Genomic DNA, 23,566 nt, shown 5'->3' with positions numbered 1-23,566 from the left:
GCTTCATTTAGCATCACTACTAGTGAGTATCTCCATCTGTCACACAGGAGATTGGGGTTCACTTTCCTGATGGAGTTAAGGGATTGTTGTGGTGGATTGCTCACACTGCATGAGCAAGGCACCACTATTATAAATGGCTGTATTGTAATTATTAGTTGCATTGACTTGGAATCAAACCCAGGCCTCCAGCGTGGCAGGGGACAACTCTACCACTGAAGCACCAATGCTGACACATCAGATCAGACCCGTCTCCATTTTAAATGTCAAAGAGAACTTGTCCTCATGGCAGTAAGCCATGTATTAAAATGAATCCTGATGGAGACACACAAGCTTCAGAGGCTCTGACAGAACTCACTCACAAACCTGAAAAGTGCTTCAGGTCAAATGGACCATAAAGGTACAAATCCTCCAATAGCAGTTGAACCTTCAGCTTCATTTCTTCAAGGTCGGCCATGACTAATGTTTTCATTTCCTTTGGTCAGGATGTGGTCATTCCAGGAGCTCTGTCAAGGCTGTCAGGAGTCCTGATCTCCTGACTTATTTAGGACAATCAGTTGAGTCCTTTAGCTTCTTGAACACGTCGGCTCGTTGGTCTAGGAGTATGAGTCTCACTTTGGGTGTCAGAGGTTGTGGGTTCAATTCCCAGATGAGCCCTTGGAGTTACCATGACCCTCTCCTACAAATGGTTTTAACTTTGGACATCAACCAGGATCTCTTTGTGTTCAATTTCAAAAGAGACTGAGACTTTGTGTTGGAGGCTTGGCTGATCTCTGCTCTTCACCTCATGGACTTTTTATCAGAGAAATCTCGTTGTAATGTCCAGTTTGTGTCTTTATAACTGATTGAACCAAACTGAAGTACTTCAGCAAGTCTTTCATTTTGACTCAGACTTCAGCATTATGATTTGTTCCTTTAGCTCTCAGGTCGGTCCAGAACCAGACGATGAAGTGGTGAATTGAACCAGATGATGAAGTGGTGAATTGGTGAAGTGGTGAATTGAACCAGATGATGAATTGATGAATTGAACCAGTTGATTAAGTGATGAATTGAACCAGATGGTGAAGTGGTGAATTGAACAAGACGATGAAGTTGTGAATTGAACCAGATGGTGAAATGGTGAATTGAACCAGATGATGAAGTGGTGAATTGAACCAGGTGGTGAAATGGTGAATTGGTCAATTGAACCAGATGGTACAGTGATGAATTGAACCAGATCATTATTTGGTGAATTGAACGAGATGATGAAATTGTGAATTTAACCAGATGGTGAAGTGGTGAACTGAACCAGATGATGAAGTGATGAATTAAACAAGATGGTGAAGTGGTGAATTGGTGAATTGAACCAGATAATGAATTGGTGAATTGAACCAGATGATGAAGTGGTGAATTGGTGAATTGAACCAGATGGTACAGTAATGAATTGAACCAGATCATTATTTGGTGAATTGAACGAGATGATGAAGTGCTGAATTGAACCAGATGATGAAGTGGTGAATTGAACCAGATGATGAAGTGGTGAATTGGTGAATTGAACCAGATGGTGAAGTGATGAATTGAACCAGATGGGGAAGTAGTGAATTGAACCAGATAATGAAGTGGTGAATTGAACCAGGTGGTGAAATGGTGAATTGGTGAATTGAACCAGATGGTACAGTGATGAATTGAACCAGATCATTATTTGGTGAATTGAACGAGATGATGAAGTGGTGAATTGAACCAGATGGTGAAGTGGTGAATTGAACCAGATGATGAAGTGGTGAATTGGTGAATTGAACCAGATGGTGAAGTGATGAATTGAACCAGATGGGGAAGTAGTGAATTGAACCAGATAATGAAGTGGTGAATTGAACCAGATGATGAAGTGGTGAATTGGTGAATTGAAACAGATGGGGAAGTGGTGAATTGAACCAGATGAAGAAGTGGTGAATTGAACCAGATGATGAAGTGGTGAATTGGTGAATTGAACCAGATGGTAAAGTAATGCATTGAACCAGATCATTATTGGGTAAATTGAACCAGATGATGAAGTGGTGAATTGAACGAGATGGTGAAGTAGTGAATTTGTGAAGTGGTGAATTGAACCAGATAATGAAGTGGTGAATTGGACAAGATCGTGAAATGGTGAATTGAACCAGATGGTGAAGTGGTGAATTGAACCACTTGGTGAAGTGATGAATTGAACCAGACGATGAAGTGGTGAATTTAACCAGATGGTGAAATAGTGAATTGAACCAGATGATGAAGTGGTGAATTGAACCAGGTGGTGAAGTGATGAATTGAACCAGACGATGAAGTGGTGAATGTAACCAGACGATGAAGTGGTCAATTGAACCAGATGATGAAGTGGTGAATTGGTGAAGTGGTGAATTGAACCAGATGATGAAGTTGTGAAATGGACCAGATGATGAATTGATGAATTGAACCAGATGATGAAGTTGTGAAATGGACCAGATGATGAATTGATGAATTGAACCAGTTGATTAAGTGATGAATCGAACCAGATGGTGAAGTGGTGAATTGAACCAGGTGGTGAAGTGATGAATTGAACAAGACAATGAAGTTGTGAATTGAACCAGATGGTGAAATGGTGAATTGAACCAGATGGTGAAGTGGTGAATTGAACCAGGTGGTGAAATGTTGAAATGAACCAGATGATCAAGTGGTGAATTGAACCAGATGATCAAGTGGTGAATTGAGGCTAGATTCATCTCATACCGTGAATGTCATCACATATCAGACTTATTGATCCAGGTAATCATAAAGAGCCGAGCTGTAGTGTTCTAGATGTTTCTTTATTGAGCGATGATCATCTGTCAGACTTTCATCTCCAAATATCGGTGAGCTCTGGTGATGATCTCATGGTGTCACTCTCCTCTGACCTCCATGATGTCACTCTCCTCCATGATGTCACTCTCCTCTGACCTCCATGATGTCACTCTCCTCTGACCTCCACCTTCAGATCAGACGCTTCTTCTCCCACACATGATGGACCCAGGCAGGACAACAAACCAGTGTTGCAGCAACATGGTTGCCTGTCGTTAAAGCAATAACCAAGCAGACCCGGCGCTCCACCACACAGACAGCAATGAAAACAAGGCTCTTTAAGGAAAAGGCCAGACAGCCAGCATCGATGACAAGCTGAGCCTCTGTCATCACTAATAACTTACTGATGAGGTTTTCATCCAGTGGTGGGTAGTTTGAATCCCATCCAGAAGACATGACAACAAGAATGTCTCTAATCCAGTAAAACATCCATTGTAGCCAACATGAAGTGTCCAGAGTCCAAAGTGTCCAAATTAAAAGCCTCCAACAGTTTGAACATCCAGTCTCCAAGGTATTTCTGAACTATGTACAGTAACATGGCCTCATATCTTATAGCACCATCTTCCTCTCCTTCATCCTCACAAACCTTTCAGCCACCTCCTTCTTATCAAGCACAACGTCTCTCTATGGAGAGCAAAGTGAGCTTTGAGAGTCTGGCCTCCTTCATGCCCAGAGAGAGTTTGGAATTCATTCCAGGTTGAAACTGCGTTCTGCATTTGCACTAGTGACTGACTGGTATGTCCTTTCCATATGGCTGCAGATGATGAAGGGCAGAACAGCTTCTGTGGTGTTGAGCTTGATTTCTAGTTCACTACACATGGCAGAGAAAGAAAGAAATCCATCCCAGACCTGCTCAGCTGTATTCTGGCTCTTATATTGGTAGAATCATTACACATTACACTCTAGAATCATTACACTCCTATGATAACAATCTTTGTGTCTCCATTTTGTCTCCTGCTGCCGACTCGTATCGTCTCCATATTAGAGGACAGATGCTGCAATGTTTTATTTTTTAAGTTCAGAAGCTTTTTTGGTGTTTTTCATCAAACCCCCATCCACTTTGAATGGGAAGTTTTTCACAGTTTTTTATTTTTTTCAGAAACGATTGGCTTTGGTTTAAGGTTTGCTTAACAAAAGTCACAGCAAACTATTCCTGAATGTTTTGAATGTTTTGATGTGCTTTTGAATCCGTGCAACCAAGCTAATATGCTAACATGTTAACATGGTTTTCTCAAAGTGTGGCCAATGGCGGCCTGCAGAAACATTTCTGGCGGCCCGCCATGATTTTACAGTTGTTATTTTTAATCTAACTGCACATTGCAATATGAAGCTCTGTTTCATGGTCTTTAACGCCATCTATTGGGATAAGTGGGAGCCGGGCTCCTCGAGAAAAAAACATTATATTGGCGAGGAGAAAAGGCGTTTTCAAGATAAGTGGACAAACGCTTACTTTGTCCTACCTCACGGGGCGGATAAAGTCCTGTGCCTGATCTGCAAGCTGGTTAATGCAATGCTGAAGGACTTCAACATAAAAGGCCATTATGATACCAATCATAAAACCTACGACAAATTCACCGGCGAAGAGCGCAGCAGTAAGCTTGAAGGACTTAAAAGAGGCTCCACTGCACAGCAGTTAGTTTTCACAAATCTGTCCAAGTCTGGTGAAGCTGTAACACAGGCTAGCTACGTGGTAGCTCAAGAAACAGCCCGCCGGAGCAAGACGTTCAGTGACGGAGAATTTTGTGCGATAGTGCATTTTGAAAATTGGCCTGGAGCAAAAAACAAAGCTCTGTGGTATAAGTTTGTGGAATGACACAATGACAGGACGAATGGAAGACCTGGCCAAAAATCTGAAAGAGCAACTGGGACAAGGCATGGAGTGCCTGAGAAAGGGAGCCTTTTCCATTGCACTGGATGAAAGCAGGGACATTTCCCGTACAGCACAGTTGCTGACTTTCATCCAAACAGTGACGGAGAACTTTGATATCGGCGAGGAGCTGCTGAGCTTGGAGAGTATCAAAGACAGAACAAGGGGAGTCGACATTTGTGATGCTGTGTGTCTGTCACGGGTCCAGTTTTCAAAAAGCGAACACGATGCAAAAAATGATGGCCAGTCGGCAAACTGCAGTTTGGGGTGGTTTTTATTTCCACCAAAGTGCTCGTATTTACAGTGCAGGATTTAAACTAGCACAAAACAAACAAACAAAACAAACAAATAATTCTGTAGAAGACATTGACTTTCCTTATTCACCGCTCGACAACCCACCATCCTCCTAGGCTCAGCGACAGCCCCGTTTAAGTGAGCCGAGCTCTCCTTTATACTATAAGCCCCTCCCTCGGGCAAACCAACTATCTATTACAGGGTTTTTTTACACAATTTAAGTAAATGAACAACAAACGTTCTGCAAGCAATTATAAACATTCACATAATTGTACATGGGGAAAGCCCTTTTTATACCGGTTTTCTCCAGGCCGGTTTAAGCCCGTTACCATAGGGTATACCAATTATACGCACTATAATGGTATCACCCTGTTTCTTTTGCGCGCCACTAGGCGCTCTTAACCGAGAACCCGGAAGTACCTCGGTTTGACAGTTCCAGCCGCAGGTAAGCGTGTGTGTGTGTGTGTGTGTGTGTGTGTGTGTGTGTGTGTGTGTGTGTGTGTGTGTGTGTGTGTGTGTGTGTGTCTGTGTGACGTGTAGGCAAAGAGTGTGCACCCTCCTTTGCCTACAGCAGGGACGCATGTCCAGGGACCCGGGAAACAGTTTCTGGAGTTGATCTTTCCCACAACATTGACAGCGCTGTGCGCGCGCTCCCAGCACCGGCTCTCTCCGCCAGCGGAGAGAGGAAAGGCGCACCGCTCCGGGCATGACGGTGCGTTCAAGAGCGCTCCGTCAGAAACTGACTATCAAAGGGAAAATAGGAGAGTTTCTTTCAAATTAAAGTGACTATCAAAGGGAAAATATGAGGGTTTTTTTTAAATTAAAGTGACTATCAAAGGGAAAATATGAGGGTTTTTTTCAAGTTAAAGTGACTATCAAAGTGAGAATAGGAGTTTCTTTCAAATTAAATTGACTATCAAAGTGAGAATAGGAGTTTTTTCAAATTAAAGTGACTATCAAAATGAGAATAGGAGTTTTTTCAAATTAAAGTGACTATCAAAGGGAAAATATGAGGGTTTTTTTCAAGTTAAAGTGACTATCAAAGTGAGAATAGGAGTTTTTTCAAATTAAAGTGACTATCAAAATGAGAATAGGAGTTTCTTTCAAATTAAAGTGACTATCAAAGTGAGAATAGGAGTTTTTTTTTCAAATTAAAGTGACTATCAAAGGAAAAAAATGAGGGTTTTTTTCAAGTTAAAGTGACTATCAAAGTGAGAATAGGAGTTTTTTTTTCAAATTAATGTGACTATCAAAGTGTGAATAGGAGGTTTTTTTTTCAAATTGAAGTGACTATCAAAGTGAGAATAGGAGTTTTTTTCAAATTAAAGTGACTATCAAAGGGAAAATAGGAGTTTCTTTCAAATTAAAGTGACTATCAAAAAGAAAATAGAATTTTTTTCAAATAAAGCGACTATCAAAGTGAGAATAGGAGTTTTTTTTCAAATTAATGTGACTATCAAAAAGAAAATGGAATTTTTTTTGAATTAAAATGACTATCAAAGTGAGAATAGGAGTTTTTTTTTCAAATTAAAGTGACTATCAAAGGGAAAATATGAGGTTTTTTTTCAAGTTAAAGTGACTATCAAAGTGAGAATAGGAGTTTCTTTCAAATGAAAGTGACTATCAAAGTGAGAATAGCAGTTTTTTCAAATTAAAGTGACTATCAAAGTGTGAATAGGAGTTTTTTTTTTTAAATTGAAGTGACTATCAAAGTGAGAATAGGAGTTTTTTTTCAAATTAAAGTGACTATCAAAGGGAAAATAGGAGTTTCTTTCAAATTAAAGTGACTATCAAAAAGAAAATAGAATTTTTTTCAAATAAAGCGACTATCAAAGTGAGAATAGGAGTTTTTTTTCAAATTAATGTGACTATCAAAAAGAAAATAGAATTTTTTTTGAATTAAAATGACTATCAAAGTGAGAATAGGAGTTTTTTTTTCAAATTAAAGTGACTATCAAAGGGAAAATATGAGGGTTTTTTTCAAGTTAAAGTGACTATCAAAGTGAGAATAGGAGTTTCTTTCAAATGAAAGTGACTATCAAAGTGAGAATAGCAGTTTTTTCAAATTAAAGTGACTATCAAAGTGTGAATAGGAGTTTTTTTTTTTAAATTGAAGTGACTATCAAAGTGAGAATAGGAGTTTTTTTTCAAATTAAAGTGACTATCAAAGGGAAAATAGGAGTTTCTTTCAAATTAAAGTGACTATCAAAAAGAAAATAGAATTTTTTTCAAATAAAGCGACTATCAAAGTGAGAATAGGAGTTTTTTTTCAAATTAATGTGACTATCAAAAAGAAAATAGAATTTTTTTTGAATTAAAATGACTATCAAAGTGAGAATAGGAGTTTTTTTTTCAAATTAAAGTGACTATCAAAGGGAAAATATGAGGGTTTTTTTCAAGTTAAAGTGACTATCAAAGTGAGAATAGGAGTTTCTTTCAAATGAAAGTGACTATCAAAGTGAGAATAGCAGTTTTTTCAAATTAAAGTGACTATCAAAGTGAGAATAGGAGTTTTTTTCAAATTAAAGTGACTATCAAAGGGAAAATAGGAGTTTGTTTCAAATTAAATTGACTATCAAAGTGAGAATAGGAGTTTTTTCAAATTAAAGTGACTATCAAAAAGAAAATAGAATTTTTTTCAAATTAAAGTGACTATCAAAGTGAGAATAGAAGTTTTTTTTTTCAAATTAAAGTGACTATCAAAGGGAAAGTATGAGGGTTTTTTTCAAGTTAAAGTGACTATCAAAGTGAGAATAGGAGTTTCTTTCAAATTAAATTGACTATCAAAGTGAGAATAGGAGTTTTTTCAAATTAAAGTGACTATCGAAGGGAAAATAGGAGTTTTTTTCAAATTTCAAAGATATCACCTTTCACAGAAATGTGAGAGGTGTACTCACTTTTCTAAGATACCTTCTGGTATACAGGGTTGAAGTATGTTTATATTACAAATCAGTTAAAAATGCTTTTTCTTGAAATGACTTATTTTATAAGCCAACATGTCATACCTATTGTTGTAGTGTTCTACCATGTGATACATAGGATTTACTTTCACAGTTATCATTTTACCTGTATATACTATTACTTTAGTTTAATTTAGGATATGGTTGTTTAATTTAGTATATTGCTCCTTTTCCATTTGATCTTTTCTTTGGTCTTATTCTGTGTTAGTGGCCATTATTCATTTCATATCTGCTCTTCATTATTGTTCTGTTTTGGTTCTTGTTCTGCTGGAACACATAGATTTACACCCGGGGAACGTCAATGGATCTACTACCTTAGCTCTGAGATGTCCACGGTACAACTGAATTGAAGTATAAAGTACTCCCTAAAGCATATATACAAAGGAGAAAACACAAAAACTCTAAACTATTTTATTATTCTTTATTCAGTCATCTGTGTGGCATTCGCAATGTCCCTGATAAAGTCTTTTGTCAATGATTTCTTAAGAAAATGTCCACATATTGAACACAATATTACGGAAAACAAATCTAAATGGCTGGAAAAGTGATTCATTTTCTGACTCATCAAGGATTGTTTCTTACAACTCAGCCCGTAACAGTACTAATATCAATACAAGAGAAGACTGACTCCTCACTAAATCCCAAAGGTTTGGTTCTATCTGTTGACTTGCAGTGGTGGACACACTGATTTCTAGACCTTTGAAGTGGAAGATATGCAGTTCATATACCATCCTACAGGGGGAGCTGCAGAACTCTCAGCTCTCCTACTTGCCTCTGTCTTCAATCTATTGGTACCAAGTGAAGTCCAGAGTTTTTATGGATGAAGGTTCTCATAATATCTGAGAAACAACCTCCTCGTTAGTATAGTGGAGAGTATCCCCACCTGTCACGAGGGAGACGAGGGGAAAGCAAAGCCACATGATTTGTTTCCACAAGTTTCCATCCTAGTGGACAAAGCTGCCATGACAGTTTCTCTAAAGCTTCAGTTCAAGAAGAAGCCCTGAGTTCACATTCCTGGAACTTGTTGAAGTGAAACTCAGAGAGCAGATGGCATCGTACAGGTGTTCCTCATGAAGTGTGGGAACATGACAACAACGCATAGCAACATCTTCTCGTTAGTATAGTAGATCGTATCCCTGCCTGTCACGTGGGAGATGGGGGTTCAATTCCCCGACAGGAATGCATCTCTTTAGTTTACTTCCTGATAACCCTCAGGTTCAGGTCAGAAATGCCCTCCCAGTTACTTCCTTCCAGGTCATGCAGCATTTGGCGATGCTGATGTGTTTGTGAAAATATAGGTTTAAAAGAAGCACGAAGAGCGCCCTCTGGTGAGCGGTACCACAGGGCCGTGTAAAGAACGAACTTTGGCCAACAGAGACTCGCCCACCGGCTATAAACAGAAACTACAAGCCTTCAGGAGAAGTCAGGATGGGAATTCCAGCTGAAAAGTAAAACTTCAAGATGGAAATTGACTGTTTCCAGGTAGAAAAGAATTTATAAGGGAACCTAAGGTGAGAGCTGAGTCACTTTATTTACAAAGATACTCAAACTCAAAGTTAGGCTTCCTCCTGTCTGGTGCACATGGCTAATTTGCATATTGCAGGACTGACTCCAGCAGACTCTCACCTTCAGTTGTGGATTAAGTTCATCTGCAGATACTCCTGGACAAAAAACCCAGAAGTGGTATGAGTGAAAGCACTTTGGGGTCTGTTCACACTTGTCTTCAGGACTCGCCACATGTGATCTGATCACACAGTGGAGGAAACAGAGCAGGAGGAAGCTTCCAGAGCCTGTGTTGAAGACGTGCTGCACAAGCTGATGTCAACCAGATCTGGAGTCAACTTCCTCTCCAGAAAACTCTTAACTGGCTGCTGCAAGACGTCTGGCCTCAAGTCCAGGCTGCAGCTCTTTCTGTCGCACCTCAACATGTTGAAAAGAAGGACAAGCACATTTTCAGGGTCTCCTGCAAACAGTGGGACTCTGGAGACAAAGTCATGATAGTGATGGCATTCCAGGAGAAAGACGTTTCACAATGTGTCTCCTCTTCTCTCATTACCAGCGTCACTTCCCAAAACATATCCAACGTCTTCAGGAGGCTCTTCTCTGCTCTGACAAAGGTCGTCTGCTGGGCCTGATAATGAGATTTACTCATCACTTGTCCTCAATCAGTATTTATTGTCCATGCAAGGTTCTTACTATTGTAGTGAATGTTGACCACAGCAGAGCAGCAACAGTAAAGTCTGGTTCCACTGAGATTTGAACTCAGATAACTGGATCAGAGTCCAGAGTGCTAACCATTACAGCATGGAACCACAGAGAGCAGCTCAGCATGGTGCATTCATGGACATCTAGTCAATGAAAACACTCCAACTACAGACGCTGCAATCTTTTTCAGAGCTTTTTTAAGTTTGTCTGCAAATTGTGAATACACAGACACTTTGAAACGTACATGGTGATTTAATTTAATTGCACCTTATTTCTTTTTATTTCTTTACAGTAACCCACTGGTGGTCAGAATAGTTGATTAATAATTGTTTTCAGGAGAATTTTGCAGTAAAAACATTGAAGATTTAACCTTGGATCTTTGGGGTCAAAGTGTGTTTCTTTGACCTCAACTCCCTCCTTCAGTTCAACTCAAGTCACTGGACTCATTCATCCTTTACACCACGAGTCTCCTCATCAATGTTACTCAGGAACTGTAATCTTTTTTTGATCTTTTATTTTTATTACTGAAAGTATTAATAAACTGAGAGGAAGTATCAATAAACTACTAATGAATAATAATTTTGTCCAAGATCAAAGTCAAGAAGGATTAAAGTGAAGAAAGGAATTTTGTCACTTTGATATTTTCCATTATTTTATGACATCACTATGACATCACCAAACAGAGTTAGCAGATAGAACCATCAGGGTGCCTGGAAATCTTGAATACACAGACACTTTGAAACTTACATGGTGATTTCATTAAAATGCAACTTCTTTACAGCAACCCACTGATGGTCAGAATAGTTGATTATTCTTTTGTTCTCTGGAGGATTTTGCAGTAAAAACACTGAAGATTGAAACTTGGATCACTTGCAGGTTGCAGGTCACTGTGTCTGGTTCTTCTTCTGGTGATCCCTGAGGGTTCCTGGTTCTTCTCGCTCAGTTGGTAGAGCATGAGACTCGCAATCTCAAGGTAGTGGGTTCATATCCCATGCTGGGCGTCACCTTCCTGTGGGCTCACTACCTGCAGGAAAGGTTCTTAATCGGTGCAATGTGACCTGGGTGACGGTGCCGACCTGGGGATGGATAGATCTTGCTTTGAAAGGCAAATTGTAGACTTCCTGTTGGATTAAGTCAAGGGTGTCATTGCATGATTTTCAAGTGAGCTTTAGTTTCATCGCTCTATGACTTCCAACAGGCCATGAGACCCAATTTAAATTTCTGCTGATAATCCTATTTTCAAAGTCAAATTGAGGACTTCCTGTTGGACTTAGGTCAGGGGTGTCAGAGTGTGAATTTTAGGTCTTGATGAGACGAACAGATGAGCTTTGTTTTGATCTCCCTACAACATTCCTAGAGAGCTCACACCATGGCTGTGGTGATTGTAGGTAGCACTAAAGAGCACACTTTGGCACTTTGTGGGCTAATTGTTTACATTTTCTTGTAGTCTGCACCAGTCCTGATGAGTGTTCCAAATTTGGTTTGCAAGTTTATGTCAAATTTGGGGTCAATGTCGTCAGGAGAAGAAACAAAGAAATAAACATTGCAGATGCAATAGGGTCCTCGCCTCCAGGCAGCTTCCCTTCTGGGCTCAATCCCTAAAAAAAAGGTGCACAGAACCCGGTGTCCAGTGATGAGGTCCTAGAAAGGGAACCACCAATGGACTCCAGAGTCTCACTGTGCAACTTTTATGTTCACATTGGCAAAAGCTGGAATGGCTGGAAGGGGGCGTTCCCAGTCTGAACCTCATGGTTTTCAAAAACAAAACTAAAAGTTAGGTAAGTCACGGAATTGAACCCCCAGTCTCCCAATGAGACAGTGTCATCAGTCCTGCTCCTGGTACATTGGAGACTTACTCTTAGATCAGGGGTGTCCAAACTCAGATCCTGGAGGGCCTGAGCCCTGCATGTTTTCTATGTCTCCCTTCTTTAACACTCCTGAATGGTTCATCACCACATTCAGCACAAAGCTCCATAAGGAGCCACTCATTGCAATCAGCCATGTTGAAGCAGGGAGACATGGAAAACATGCAGGGCTGAGGCCCTCCAGGAACTGAGTTTGAGAACCCTGATCTAGAGCATGATCTTTGACCCCATCAGCTCCCTGGGAGCTTCACCCTCTCACCAACTCTTTCACATTTCTCCTGTTTGAAATAAATCATTTCCACCACTCAGTATGTGCCAGTACGTTATGATACAGTACGGGTTTTCATGTGTTTTCACTAACTAAAGTTGTGGATAGTACTGAAAGTTCTGTACCAAACCGTCACCCTCATGCTTGATGATGTGGACTTGTTGGGTTTCTCCTGGAAAAACACCAAGAAATGACTGTGTTGTATTTGGTGCTATATAAGTAAAGTTGAACTGAATTAATGTTGTGAGGCACTGCTGGGATTTGAACCCAGGACCTCCTGTTTACTAGACAGGTACTTTGACCAGCTAAGCCACAGCGCCTCCTTTGGTGGACTGTAGTGCTGCATTACCTGGTGTCAGAACTTGTTGAAGTGAAACTCAGAGAGCAGATGGCATCGTACAGGTGTTCCTCACCTGTTGAACTAATACTGGATTTACAGAAGAGTGGCTTCATGACAGCTGGGGAACATCTGGACCTGATGTCACAAAGACTCCACATTGTGACATCACTGTGATGTCACAATGTGGAAGCATGGTAACAGACACATGACAACTGCACATAGCAACATCTCCTCTGTAGTATAGTGGAGAGTATCCCCGCCTGTCACCTGGGAGATGGGGTTTCAATCCCCTGACGGGGAGTGCATCTCTTTAGTTTACTTACTGATAACCCTCAGGTTCAGGTCAGAAATGCCCTCCCAGTGACTTCCGTCCAGGTCATAAAGCATTTGGAGACGCTGATGTGTTTGTTAAATATGAGTTTAAAAGAAGCACAAAGAGCGCCCTCTGGTGAGCGGAATCACAGGGCCGTGTAAAGGACAGACGTGGGCCAACAGAGCCTAACCTTTAGTTGTAATGAAGTTCATCTGCAGATACTTCTGGACAAAAAACCCTTGAGTTATCGCCTCCTGCTGAGATTAAAACTCTCTCTCTCAGTATTTAAAGCTTGTAGCTCACAGGTGTGTTTAGTTACATAATCAGAGAGCGGCAGAGTCCATCAATGTCTCATTACTACCTGTGGATTCAATTCAGCAGATGAGAGCGGCACCTCATGGAGATCAAAGGTGACCAAAGGAGATCAGTGTCTGTTGCCATGGAGATGCTCCCTGCTCAGTGTTGTAGCTACCTGGTCTACCTAGTTAGCATTTAGATGAGCTAATGGATATCATGCTAGTGATGCTAATTTGGTTCCTTAAACAAATGTGGCATTAGTGAAGAACTGCGCTCTACCGAGTGTAGCTCTAGTTGGAAGGTTATTGATACTTTTTCCCCGTCACTATTATTTTCTGATATTCTTTTACTTTTAATAATACTTTATTGATACATCTTCATATAGCACAAATTAGCTAACATACACATAAGCATGTTAAACAAAAAAACGTATTAGCATGTTAGCTTGGGTGCACAGATGCAAAAAGCACATCAAAACATTCAGAACATTCAGGAATAGTGTGACTTTTGATAAGATTTGGCTCATCGTTTCCCTGGAAAAAAAAGAAAAAAGAAAAAAAGATAAACTCCTCATTCAAAGTGGATGGAGGTTTGATGAAAAACACAAAAACGGCCTCTGAAGTTAAAAATTTAAATGTTACAGCATCTGTCCTCTATTATGGAGACGTACGAGTCGGCAGCAAGAGACAAAATGGAGGCACAAAGATTATTATCATAGGAGTGTAATGATACTAGAGTGTAATGTGTAATGATTCTATCAATATAAGAGCCATTGTGATAGAGTGGGACACTCTGAAGGGATGTTTGGTCTGATAGCAACCTTCCACAGAGCTCCGGTCAGAGAGAAGGACACGGAGAGACCTTTCCAGGGTACTTTAATAATGAAGTTGGAATGACAGGATGAACGCAGGATGAACGTGATGAATGTGTGTGTGTGTGTGTGTGTGTGTGTGTGTGTGTGTGTGTTTGTGGTCTACAAAGGAAACAAACAAATACAGAACAATATTGAAATATTGTACAAATAAATAAAGTTATATAATCCAATATTAAACATTGTCAATTCTTACTTAAAGTATAATGGTTTGGTCAAAATAACCCCAAAAGGTAATAATTTGAACAAAGTCTGGATATAAAGGCTTAAATAATCAGGCTGTAATGAAATTAAGGATTTCAAACAGATTTGGTGGTCTGTGTCTCCCTCTAGTGGGCATAAAATGCAAATGCATCTTATTAAATAGATCACATGAAGACAGCGTGAACAATTAGTTGAAACAAGGGCATGCAGCACATATGGAGACTAAACTACACATAACAACGTCAAAACAGACCTCAAGTACTCGGCAATACACCTTGAAATACATAACAAAGGGTTTACACTAACTAATGACACCGTCACATGAGCCTAATTAACTTAGGAACGATTCTCAAACGTGTTCAAACTTCAAAATAAACTCAGGATGGGCAAAGAGAGTTTAACTAAAAAAATACCTCGTCAGTCATGAAGCAATATTTACACATTTACACAGACTGTCACTTACTTTGGCTCAAGCACGCACACCAATGGTATCCATCGTGTACAATGTGCTCAGAGTACTGAGGAGACGCTCAGAAAGGAAGTGACACTGTAACTTCAATATTTTCACATTAAAATAACAAGCATAAAAGACTTTCCACAGCAGTGGAAGAGTCCAAGCAGCTGGATCCACTCACTATTCACAATTGGGTGTGAGAGATGTGTGTCATCAGCCATGGCTGAACGTCACTGACCTATCCTTTGTTTCCCACTCTGCTTTACTTTTTAACCTTTATCTGACCAGAGGCCGGAACTAGGAACCCTGATCAACATATCCAGGATCTCTCTGTTTCCTGGGTTGACTGATCCTGATCACCGTTACTACCAAGCAGGTTATCAACTCTCTGGTTCAACCCAGACCTACGTGTGCACGTTCACATGAAAGGGGCGGAGCTTGCAGCGTCTGACCAATCACACACAGAGAAACTCTGAAGAGCAGTTTACAGATTACTGAAGGAGCAGTTAATCTCTGAGATTATGAAGAATTAAAACACATCCAGCAGCTAAAAGCAACACTGCTGCTGCAGCCAAAGCCAGAACATTCCTGACTTGTTAATGCTGACTTGGTGAGATTATATGATATTAATTTATCAGTGATATAAACAGACAGCACTGTGATCACTCAGTTTCACTTTATTCCAGCAGAAACGTGTCGGGCTGAACTTCCTCACTGATCTTCTTTTAGTTTAGGTTTTCCATCCAGTTGTTTTGAGGCTGAGTTTCTCTTGTTAGAGTGTTTTATGTTGGAATATTAATTCATCACCGTGACGACAGGAGTAGTTCTGGTTCCATAAATTCATGGTTCTGCAGTTCTGTCAGGTGTGATCATTAAGCTCATTATTCCAGATCAGCCCTCGTGGAGATAAACAGACCTGGAACAAGTCAAGAACAAAAACATCCTTCAAAGCCTCAGAGACCAGGATTTATTTTATTATGTCAAAAAGATTTCTAAATTCATTTCTCATCTCCGCTCTGCTGCAGCTCAGTGCTGAACCTGCCCACCAATCACCATCATTTAAGAATGGGCGGGGCATTTTCCAATTGGTCAGGAGGCGGAGCTTTGACATCTTATCCAGAACATAACCTGCTCCGGAGCAGGTTAGATTTTCAGGGTAAGTTACCAGGTGAGTTATCCTGGTGAGAAGTGAACTAGCATCATAGTACGGAAAACCAGAGTTTATCCTGAACTTATCTCGATAAGAGAAAATCCAGCTTCGTAGTACTCAGGCCTCAGGTCTCAGGCCTCAGGTCACACAGCGTTTACCAACATTGATGTGTTTGTGAAAATTTGAGTTGAAAAAGAGCAAGAAGAGCGCCCTCTAGCCAGGGGGATTAAAAGCTCACAGCACCTGCTATTCTCAGGCAGCCTTCCATACAAGCAGAAGGCGCTAGATGGCGCTGTCTGTTCAACAAATGTTTGAAAACACACTTCATTGCCAATCTTTCAGCCTCTATCTTCAAACCAACAACGCCATCTGGTGGAGTCAGAAAATAAAGAAAATGGTTGATGAGGCTTCATTTGGCCGAGGCTCCATCGAGGCTCAGTGCCAGTGTAAGATTGTAAAAGGAATCTGAACCCCGAGGTCCATTTTCCACAGCAGGATATATGGACCCCTAATATTTGTACTGAAATGTTAATAGAATTTAAGAACATAAAACAACATATGATAGATAGTGAGTAACTATTTTATTCTAGATCAACGAGGAGAGAGAGAGACATACTGATGGTAGATTTTAAAAGAGTTTGAATCTTCTTGAGATTCCTTCAGTCTACAAGTTGATGATGAAGCAGGTTCATGAGTGACGACAACATCAACACTTTAGGAGCCACTGCCGTGACCCGGAGTTGAACCGGGGTTGCTGCAGCCACAACGCAGAGTACTATCCACTATACGATCACGGCCACACGTACATGGATATAAAAAGATATATAGCATTCATTATGTTTTTAATTATTAGTTATTAGTGTTTCAGCTGTACAGTTTAGCTACGTCACATTAACACAGTAAAATGTCGGCTAATGTCTGGAGCTTCAGCTGTGATGTGATAAAGAAGTAATTTTCTTTGATGGACTGGTTGTTCTTATGAAGTGACCAGCAGGCTGAGAGAGAGAGAGAGAGAGAGAGAGAGAGAGAGAGAGAGAGAGAGAGAGAGAGAGAGAGAGAGAGAGAGAGAGAGAGAGAGAGAGAGAGAGAGAGAGAGAGAGAGAGAGCACAGACCTGTAACAAAGTACAAGTCCAATGAAATAGAAAGTATAGAGCCTTGCCTTACCTTACTGTCAGCCTCCCTGAGTTTTTGTCTCCTCTTGCCTCAGCTGCACCTCGACACCCTGTCCATGAAAATCACAAACAGAAGGGCTGACAAGACACAACCTTGGTGGAGTACTATGTCTTCCAGAACTTTCCCAGGGAAGCTGTGAAGTGTGATACCCTGATGGTTCTATCTGCTGACTCTGTTTGGTGATGTCATAGTGATGTCATAAAAGAATGGAAATGATCAAAGTTATTTTACTTCGATCTTCACTTTGATCTTGACAAAATTATTATTTATTAATTTCACCTACTAAGTTAGGTTATTTTTTCATCTGCTGCATTTAATTATTGGTTTTTATGTATGTATGTATGTATGTATGTATGTATGTATGTCTGTATGTATGTATGTATGTATGTATGTATGTATGTATGTATGTATGTATGCATGCATGTATGTATGTATGTATGTATGTATGTATGTATGTATGTATGTATGTATGTATGTATGTACGTGTTTTAAGGACTTGCATGAAGTGTCACATTTCAGAGGGGTGGAGTCATGGGCCCTTACAACCTATTGGCTCTTTCACTTGTTAACAAATCACATTAAGATTCTGATGTGGATCTGAACTGAATTTGGTCGCTGCCAAAAACAGACTGGATCAACAGCTTTTATTCCAAAAATTAAAATAAAGTCTCACACCTGAACAATCAACATATAAAAAACAAAGTGAGTCCAACATCACCATGACCCCCTCCTACAAATGGTTGGTCTAGTTTTTTTTTTCATGTCGTGGTTTTATTTCCCATTGCCCCTGAAGGCAACAAACACACTCACCAAAGCCAAGCAGCAACCAACCAACCAATGAGCAACAGGAGCAGCAGGCGAGGAGGTAAAAGGACAATGTGAGAGCAGACAGGTTCTATCAATGCTTGTCTGGTAACAGCAGGGACAGAAAGACAACAAAGACACTCTCAGACCCTCACTCACCTCTCTCTCTCTCCTACAAACACTCACACACACACACACACACACACACACACACACACACACACACACACACACACACACACACACACACACACACGTCCATCAGGACCTGAAGCTTTGATGAAAAACGGTGTACATACCATGAAATAAATGCTGAAATTCTTAACCCTTGTCTCTGCCAAATCTTTAGATCTGAAACTGAAGTGGCTTCAAGTCTTTCTTCAGTAGGTTTCCACCGTCCAGGTGACACTTGTAGTTTAATCCTCTGCTATGGCTCCATGTAGGTGTGAAGCTCCCCCACAAAGCCCCCCTAAATGCTAATTTAATGACATGCGTCTCAACACTGACTACTCACATGATCCAACACTCATTTAGAGTCAGTGGCTCACATGAATTGGGAGCTATTGAGCAAAATTACAGTATTTTTCATTAAAATGTGATGAAAAATACAGTAATTTTGCTCAACAGCTCCCAGGTCATGTGACCTATTGACTCCAAATCAGTGTTGTATTGTGTCACTAGTCATGCTTGTTCAGACACATGTTGTTGAATTAGCATTAAATGGTTTTAATGAAAAATATTACAATATTTTTGAAAAATATAGTAATTTTGCTCAGTAGCTTCCAGGTCATGTGACCTACTGGCTCAAAGTCTGTATCGGATCCCATAAGTATATAAGCTGATGAAGGTACAGCTCTTCCTGTGACCTCTTAATGATAATTTTTTTATCATATTCACATATTTCTAAAAAAAACAACTTTTCTGGAGCTTAATAACTCCCAGGTAACAGATTCCAAATCCGTGTTGAATCACGTCTCCCACAACACGAGTTACTAATCAGTCCATATTCGAAAAACAAAGTCAAAACCATATCATTTGAAAATGTCCTTTATTTTGAAAACTGAGAGCTCAACTCTTCTTGAGACATTACAGTAAAGTTCCCAATACGAGCGACCATAAAAATGTTGGCGCGGCTCACTTCACCAAACAGAAACGACCGCTGTGGGAGGACAACAACTGACTATTTACTTTAATCAACCCTTGTAGCCCTGCATAACTTACACTTGGTCCATCCATCCATCCATCCATCCATCCATATTCTTCCGCTTATCCGTTTCCGGGTTGCGGGGGGTGACAGTCTGAGCACTGTCACCCAGATCACATCACACCTGATTAAGAACCTTCCTGCAGGTGGTGAGCCCACAGGAACACTTGGTACATTGCTTTAGTAATCTATTACTCCAGTAATCCATTACTTTGGTGGTCTACCTCTAGTGATCAGTAATTGTCCAAAAGTAAATAACAATTTACCTGTTTGATGATTTGTTGATATGTAAATGACCTCTGGTGGTTCAGAACCTTCCATTGGCCGATCACTAGAGTAATTTGCATATTCTGATCAAACTCTGACCCCAACAATACTTTCACTCACCAAACGTTTCTTCCTGGTATTTCTTGTCCTACAATAAAAAAAAACACGTTGTCCTGCAGGACAAATCATGTTGGGTCTCCTGCCCTGCAGCTCTCATGTCTCTCGCTCGCTCCACTTCCACCTGTTACATTTCTTAAAGGGAAACACGCTCCCCTCTCTCTCACTTCCTGTCGTTTTCCTTCAACGGAGGGAAAGTTTCATTCAGACCAAAGTTTCATCCACAAGATGAACCAGAGTGACGCCGTCACTAAAACCTTGTAGAAATTTGGGTTGCTGGGGCGTCGACACATTATCAGTTTGTTTCCTCAACTCTGATGAGGGAGGTTGGGGGTTCAACTCCCAGCTGAGTTTTTTTTTTTTTTTGTCCTGCTGGTTCCTGTCAGGACTCACTGCAGCATTTTGTCTCAGTTGAAGACTACTCATAGAGTAGATAGTGAGACTTTCTGACATCACAGTGATGTCAGAAAGTAGCTCCTGCCATGTTGCCATGGTAACTGTTGCGTCATAGAATGAATTCACTCAGCTCAGCACAGTTTTACCTCCTGTCTGGTTCTTCTGTCTGCCACAGACATGGTGGACTGAAATGCAATAGCAGCTTTTAATAAAGACCTTTTCATGATTAATATTCTTGTTTTTGGGGGGGTCACTTCTTTTATTTTAAGAATTGACAGAACTATTTGATAATATCACATCCAAACTGTAAAAACATTGTTCAATTTGTTTGTTTCTTTAAGAAACTCAGACTAACGTGTTACTACAGAAGAGTTTTAGGGCCACTCATGAGAAAATAAAATAAGAGTTTTTTTTCTTTTAATGTAATTTGATAAAAAATCCAAATGTTGATATACTTTTTCATCATACAATATGATAACAAAGTTGAAATACTGCGTCATTTTGCAGAACTTCCTGTCCATCCACCAGGTGGCGCTATCACTGTGACTGTATATTGGTCTATGGAATTGATCAGGGCAGGACTCTGATCACACATGTAAAGAACTGTATAATAAGTGTAGTACTGAGTAACAGTCACCTTGATCCAGTGATACAACATAGTAACAGTGAGGAATTAATATTCCAACAAACAAACAGGCTCACACGGGGGGCGGAGCCTCAAAAGAACTCAATGAAAATGTAAAGTAAAGGAAGAGCAGTGAGGAAGCTCTGCCTGAAACGTCTGTGCTGGAATAAAGTGAAACTGACTGATCACAGTGTTTCTATTGTCCCATGAATTAATATTGTAGAATCTCACAAAGTGACTCATTAACAGAGTCGCTCATTTTCTGCAGCAATCCTTCCTGGGTTTTGTTGCAGCAACAGTGTTGCTTTGTACTGGATGATGGGTTTGATTTCTTCATCTGATTAAAGACCCATGTTGGTTAAGAAATTGTTTGGTAATGATTTAGTTGACAGATTTGTGATATATATCATAAACTGCTCTGACTACAACCATGAAATCCTCACTAACAGACAACACTTCCATAAATACTCACCTCCAGCAAGCAGCCACACACCACAATCCAAACTGTCCTGAGGTCTGTACTACGAGCCCTGATCAACACATCCAGGATCTCTCAGTTTCCTGGTTGACTGATCCAGACAAAGCAACTCGAGAGCAGCTGGGATGTTCATATATGTTATATATGTTGCTATATAGTAGTTCACTACACATGGCAGAGAAATAAAGAAATCCCTCCCAGACCTGCTCAGCTGTATTCTGGCTCTAATATTGGTAGAATCATTACACATTACACTCTAGAATCATTACACTCCTATGATAATAATCATTGTGCCTCCATTTTGTCTCTTGCTGCCGACTCGTATCGTCTCCATAATAGAGGACAGATGCTGCAACATTTTGATTTTTAAGTTTAGAGGCTTTTTTTGTGTTTTTCATCAAACCTCCATCCACTTTGAATGAGAATTTTATTTTATTTTTCCACAGCACCCTATTCCTGAATGTTAATATGTATGTTAGCTAATGTGTACTGTGTAAAGACATTTCAATAAAGTACTCGTAGAAGTGAAAAAGTATCAGAAAATAATAGTAACAGTGAAAAAGTATCAATAACCTACCAACCTACACTCGGTAGAGCACAGATGTTCACCAAAGCCACATTTGTTTACGGAACCGAGTTAGCATGATATCCATTAGCTCATCTCAATGCTAACTAGGTAGACTAGGTCGCTACAACAATGAGCAGGCAGCATCTCCATGGCAACAGGCACTGATCTCCTTTGATCTCCATGAGGTGTCTCTCTCATCTGCTGAATTGAAGAAAGCCCAACTGAAGTCACTCAGTTCTCACCTTAAGTGTCCATATGTTCTGCCCTTAATTTTGTAGTCGTATTGGTGCTTTGTTTCAAAATATGAAATAAAATCATAGATCAACAGCCAGATATTACTTAAAACAAAGTCAATCCAACATTAGATACTGTGACAGTGACAGCCTGTAATGACACAGCTGATCAATTAGTAGGATTAATAATGGAAACAGAGACAGAAGGCAGAACAGAGAGTGTGTGGATTCTATTTAGAAAAAATGGACTTCAAATGGTAAATTGTAATAGATTGTGGACTATTAAATACTACATTGTAAGATGTGATAAACTGTAGGGCCAGTTGATATTGAACGAACCAAAAAACCAATATGTTATGGAAGAAACATTCTTATTTAAAAGCACATAACTGAACCAATATAAAGTTGTATACAACATATATATACATATTTACACGTATATAATAGGGCCTCTGTTATTGATCATATCATTCACACATGTCGAAAAACCTGTTAAATCCAGAATCTACCGTCTTGGCTCCTTGTAGTACAGAGTCACTATGTGCCACTTATAGTACTATCCCCCTTTTAGCTCCACTGTTTATGAGTTCATCATGAAATGTGTCGGCGTTGCTGTTTGAAAGCTCCTCAAAGTGAATAAAGCCCCGATACTGTTGGTTGAGTCCTTTTGCTTCTTGAAGATGTTGCTGGTTGGTCTGGGAGGAGGATTCTCACACACAAAGTCAAAGCCTCTTCTGAAATTTAACACACATTATCATGGTTGATGACCAAAAGGCTCATCCAGGAATTGAACCCGGGACCTCTCACACCCTAAGTGAGAATCATCCTCGTAGACCAACGAGCAGACATGTTGAAGAAGCTAAAAGACTCCAGTGAGTCATAAAGCTGCAGGTTTGGAGCATTTCCACACTTCAAGTCAGGGCCGGCTTGGAGTTTGTATGTTCTCCTTGTCCCTCCTGGGTTTTCTCCAGCTGCTCCAGTTTTCCTGAAAACCTCCAAACATATACTTCAGGCTCATTGGTGACATAATTCCTGAATCTCAAAATATCAAAGAAACACATTTTAAACCAACGTTCAAGTGTTGAAGTTGATTGAGGACAAATTGTGTCTGAAATGGAGGAACCAAGTGTTCTTGTGGGTAATATGGGACTAAGAGCTCTTTAAGATAGGATGGAGCCTGGTTGTTAAGAGCTTTAGAGGTTAAAGAAGGATTTTAAATTCTATTGTAGATTGAACAGGAAGCCAATGAAGAGAAGCTCATATTGTAGTGATGTGATCTCTCCTGCTGGTTCCTGTCAGGACTCTCACTGCAGCTTTTCTATCAGTTCAACACTTCAACACTTCAACACTTCTCATTTGGTTCTGCTCATCATGGAGGAGATACTGAGACTGATGACATCACAGTGATGTCAGAAAGGAGCTGTTGACATGTTGCCATGGTAACTGTTGCATTATAGAATTAATTCACTCAGCTCAGCACAGCTTTACCTCCTGTCTGGTTCTTCTGTCTGCCACAGACTGTAAACACATTGTTGGAGATGTTTTTTAAGAAGCTCAGACCAACTGGTTATTACAGAAGAGTATTAGAGCCTCTCATGAGAACAAAAGAGGGGAATTAGTATTGTTTATTTCATCATCGCCCCTTTTATATGAAACGAACTCTGATCAGGATGGAACAGCCTGGTTGAATTACTGAGTTGATCACCTGCTTTGTAGTAACGCTTATCAAGGAATGAAAATGTTTGTCAATCCAGATCACGGAGAGAGATCTGGATTGGTGGAGTTGGTG

At 40.1% G+C, this 23,566-nt stretch overlaps 1 protein-coding gene across 1 annotated transcript in view; it reads left to right on the top strand.

Annotated features, from left to right (window-relative positions):
- The window catches only part of LOC308128165 (NACHT, LRR and PYD domains-containing protein 12-like), a 455,537-nt gene that overhangs the window by 239,596 nt on the left and 192,375 nt on the right, over positions 1 to 23,566 (top strand). The gene's annotated exons all lie outside the window — the stretch shown is intronic.

The sequence above is a fragment of the Lipophrys pholis genome, assembly GCF_963383615.2.
Source record: "Lipophrys pholis genome assembly, contig: SCAFFOLD_30, whole genome shotgun sequence".
Lineage (NCBI taxonomy): Eukaryota > Metazoa > Chordata > Actinopteri > Blenniiformes > Blenniidae > Lipophrys > Lipophrys pholis.
The sequence above is the reverse complement of the archived record's forward strand: the minus strand, read 5'-3'. Positions and strand labels throughout refer to the sequence as shown.